Source organism: Ovis aries, chromosome 18 (genome assembly GCF_016772045.2).
Source record: "Ovis aries strain OAR_USU_Benz2616 breed Rambouillet chromosome 18, ARS-UI_Ramb_v3.0, whole genome shotgun sequence".
Classification (NCBI taxonomy): Eukaryota; Metazoa; Chordata; class Mammalia; order Artiodactyla; family Bovidae; genus Ovis; species Ovis aries.
Window position 1 is genome coordinate 42,131,827 of NC_056071.1, and position 5,260 is coordinate 42,137,086.

The following is a 5,260-nucleotide window of genomic DNA, read 5'->3' on the forward strand; positions in this document are numbered from 1 at the left end:
AACTTGAGATTTCTTAGCTCTTTCCACAGGAAGGGCCCGGACGCAATCACATCTCTGCTCCAAGCAGCACACCTAGCAGTCGGATCTTAGTTTTGAATATTATTCCCCACTACAAAGGAACAGCAGGTTGGTTTAGAGAAACGCCTGCTTTCAGGAAAGTGAAAAGGAAGCCCTGAAATTTTTCTGGTACCAAAGAATTGAAAAGTGCTCAAAACTGATGGAATCCAGGGTCTTAAAGGAGGTCCTATGATCAAATCTGGGAGAATCTAAACTTCAAAACAGTTAGTGACAGGACTAGATTATACCTCTGAATAAACAAAATAATTCATAAATCCACTGATTTTAAAATTGCCTTTAAAATTTTAGAGGGGGCAAAGAGGAGTGAAAGGGAAGTTTTCCATAGAGTAGGTGCCAACTAACAGGTGTAGGAAGAATGACAGAAATAGACAAATCATTATTTTGCATGAGTAGAATCACCAGTGAATGATAAAATATGGGGTAAGAGATAGTTGGGGGGCAGAATGTGGAGAAATTGACAGACATCCACCTTAACCTACTTAACATCGGTAATAATGGGACGAGCTGCACTGCGCACCCTTCACACATCACACTGAGGGGAACACGGCAAATGTTTACCTGGCCCTGATCATGAACATTGGGTCAGACAGACAAGTATACAGAGGGATGCCCTGCAAAATAAGTGAGGCAGACCCTTTAAAAAGGAGAAAAGAGAGAAGAAAAGGGAAAAGGAAAAAAAGACAGGGGGAAAAAAGAAAAACAACAACAACAAAAGGCCGGGGAACTGTTCTACCTATAGAGGAAACTAAACGTGGTTCTTCACCCTTAATTGGGTCCTGGATGGGAGAAAAGCATTTGAAGACTTTATTGGGACCAACTGGGCATATCTGAATGCGGTGGCGGTTTAATCACTAAGTCGCATCCGACTCTTGCAAACCAATGGAATGTAGCCTGCTAGGCTCCTTTGTCCATGGGATTCTCCAGGCAGAGTACAGGAGTGGGTTGCCATTTCCTTCTCCAGGGGATCTTCCCGACCCAGGACTGTATATTAAATGATAATATTGTATAAATGTTAAATTTTTAGAGGATAATTATCTTAAGGTAGGACAATGTCCATATTCTTAAGAGATAAAGGCTCAGTTCTCATCCACTTCAAAGAAGCACATGTGTCTGTATACATATATAAATAAATACACACAAAAATTATATACATATTCATTTGTATATACACATATTCACAGAGTACAGCAAAGTGTTACTAACTGGTGAATCAAATTGATGTTTATTACTCTTGTGAATGTTCTGCAGACTTAAATTTTGAAAAATAAAAAATTGGGGAAATTTTAACTAAGGTTTATTCATTGAAAAGATGAACATTGTTATACTAGGTAAAGGGAGAAAATCCAACTAGATATGCAGTGCATAAAAGCTACATTTAAACCTAAGGATATTAAAAGATTGAAAATAAAGAAGATTAAAAAAAGAAAGCTCAGATGCTCCATCAGACAAGACCAATTTTAAACAAGAAGCATTAGCAGAAAGAAGAGTTGTCTCAATAATTTTTCAAAAAGTTCAATTTATAAAGATGAGATTAAATAATACTCAAAATGTTTATGTCAAATAAGAGGGCTTCAATATATAAACCAAAACTGATACAACTACAAGAAGAAATAGAAAAATCTACATTCATAGTGAAAGATTTTAACCTACATCTCTGTTATCGATACCAAGCAGCCAAAATAGCATTCAAATGAGAGGAGGAAGAAATTGAGACATTCAAGGACCCAAAGTTTATTTTTTTTATTTTTTTTTACTTTTTAGTTTTTTATTTTTTAAATTTTAATATCTTTAATTCTTACATGCGTTCCCAAACATGAACCCCCCTCCCACCTCCCCTCCCCATAACATCTCTCTGGGTCATCCCCATGCACCAGCCCCAAGCATGCTGCAACCTGCGTCAGACATAGACTGGCGATTCAATTCTTACATGATAGTATACATGTTAGAATGTCATTCTCCCAAATCATCCCACCCTCTCCCTCTCCCTCTGAGTCCAAAGGTCCGTTATACACATCTGTGTCTCTTTCCCTGTCTTGCATACAGGGTCGTCATTGCCATCTTCCTAAATTCCATATATATGTGTTAGTATACTGTATTGGTGTTTTTCTTTCTGGCTTACTTCACTCTGTATAATCGGCTCCAGTTTCATCCATCTCATCAGAACTGATTCAAATGAATTCTTTTTTACGGCTGAGTAATACTCCATTGTGTATATGTACCACAGCTTTCTTATCCATTCATCTGCTGATGGACATCTAGGTTGTTTCCATGTCCTGGCTATTATAAACAGTGCTGCGATGAACATTGGGGTACATGTGTCTCTTTCCATTCTGGTTTCCTTGGTGTGTATGCCCAGCAGTGGGATTGCTGGGTCATAAGGTAGTTCTATTTGCAATTTTTTAAGGAATCTCCACACTGTTCTCCATAGTGGCTGTACTAGTTTGCATTCCCACCAACAATGTAGGAGGGTTCCCTTTTCTCCACACCCTCTCCAGCATTTATTGCTTGCAGATTTTTGGATCGCAGCCATTCTGACTAGAGGACCCAAAGTTTAGCAGCCACAAACATCTCCTGAAATACTAAAGGATAACTCTTACTAAAGAAAGAAAAAAAAGAGTCCAAAAGAGAGACAGAATACAAAAAAACCAATGGCAATCAAGAAAGCAATTAAAAAACAAAAAAGAAAGAAATCTCTAAAAGCTCTTTATTCCAGGGAAAAATAATAATTCTAGAAATAATGCCTGAGATTAGGAAGGAGGGAGTGAAAGCAAGCAAACATTATTTTGTACAAGAGGAAGTGACAGATTCTGGCTAGAGCATAGAATATTTAGATACACATCAAAAATTTAAGGTTAGCTCGAAGAAAAACAGTTTGTTTCTGAACCACTAGGGTAAAAACAAGAACAAAAGCAAACATGCAAGAAACTGATCAAAAATAGGAAAGGAACAAACAAGAAAACATGAAGCATGGTAAAACATGTCAATCCAACACATGACAGTAACAGATGGCTTGTGTGAGAGGAAGAAAAGCTATGAGCTATTTACAAGAGACACTCCTAGATCAACAGCAAAAAAAAAAAAAAAAATTGGACATAAAGGGATGGAAAAAACATTAGAAAATGCTAACTAAAAGAAAATGGGTAGGATAATATTAATCTATGACAAAATAGTGTACAATCACTAAGAGAAAACAATGAGGGATGTTCTTATTTTTTAAAAAATTACAATCCACAGAAATCCCAAGAGTCACAGTTGTCCATTATCCCCAGAATTTCAAAGCACATAAAGCAAAAAATCCTTGTAAAATATTAGAGGAAAATCTATAACCACATTATGTTTAACACCCTTAAAATCCACTCCTATATATTCTGCAGGTTTCTCTTGATAGATTAGCAAAGTCGTACAGTCTTTTTAGTGTGTAAGTTGGGTTTTCCCAGATGTTAGTGTATCCTGTCCCTGGAACAGAGAATTGACCCTAGTTACAGGCTAATAGTGGGCTCCCCAGGAGGTGTTAGTGGTAAAGAATCTGCCTGCCAATGCAGGAGATGCAGGCTCAATCCCTGGGTTGGGAAGATCCCCTAGAGGAGGGCATGGCAACCCACTCCAATATTCTTGCCTGGAGAATCTCATGGACAGAGGAGCCTGGCAGGCTGCAGTCCTGGGACTGCAGAGTCGAACACGACTGAAGCAACTTGGCAGCACGCACAGGCAATAGTAACAAGGGCTGGTTGTGGTGGGTCTTGAGAAGGAAAATTCTCTTTCAAGGCATCTGCCCCAGATGAGGTGAGCATGGAGTTTACCAGCAAAGGAAAGCTCATTTCTTCAGATATCAGAGGGCAATATACTTCTACTAGCAAAGGAATCAGGGTGACTTGCAGTTTCAGGAGTGTTAATTGTATCAGAATATAACCAGCTGTTCCTATTCCAAGTCCCAGAATCCCGTTCTCTCCCAGTCCATGCCCTAATCTGTAACATAAGATACTTGGCATCACTGTGAATTTAGCAATCATAATTCAACCACCCACACAATTAAATTTTGTATAATCTTTCAGTGATATCAGCCCTCTGGCAACAAGAAAAAATTCTTGTAAGGGCTTCATAGAAGCTCTGTGACATTCTGTAGCCAGACCGTGACTTAAGAGTTGAAGGACCTGAGTGTGTCATTTTCTCTCTAAACGCTCTAGTACCCTCAGCGCAATCCACCCCAAGTCACAATCCTCATCGTCATCATGACTGCCATTAACAGTCCAGCAGTTGTTTGAGATTCCAAGGCATTTGCTTCCATTGACATTGCATCACAGTTAACCACCGGCGAGGGCTTAATTAACTGTGATGCCACTGCATTACCAGCATCCCATTTCCCATGGGCAAGGAGCTGAGCACTGCACTCAAGCCCAGACAAATCCCCAAATACCATTTGTGTGTATGGCTGGAGAGGGGAGGGGGACATCTATCAACTGGGACCGCTCCTGGTATCAATTCTATCATAGTCAGACTCCAGGCAGAGACAGAAACTACATGGGAATTTGAACATTTGAAACCATATATGGATGCTTAACATGAAGAACTATTTACAGGGAGTACACACTAAAAAAGAAAGAATACCCTAAGGCTGAGGAAGAATAGCCAAGCAAAAAACAAACTTTCCCAGGCTGAGATTCAGATCTCCTTCCAGAGGACAAGACTGCAGCCCACTGGGTGGCAGAGAAACTCAAGATGGCCAGGGCCAGAGCTGGTCCACGGAGGGTGAGCTAAGGCTGGCGGTCAGATATCACAGGCAGAGTGCATGGGCCAGGCGCCAGCGATGCAACTGGCTGGAGCACAAGGACCCCTGAGTGTCCTCCACTTAACGCTGGCAACCCATGGGGCACCCTGCAAACTGCAGGCAACCCTTTCCTCCTGCAGTATCCCTCCAGCACCTCTACTGACAAATTTAGCATTGTTCCAGACAGCAAGGAGTCTGGCTCCATCATCAAGGCAACGAAGGGCAGGATAGAACACAGAGGCAGTTAACAGATCACTGTCTAACTTACTCGCTGTCCACCGCAACCCCTTTCCCTTTAGCCAGTGCTACAGCTGCAGGGGACCTTTACCTGGCCCTGAACCCTCATTCTCAATGGGGCTGAGTCCTGGTAGTGCTGCCTGGGACCTGCTGCGGGAGTTGCCTGTCCATCCTCATTAT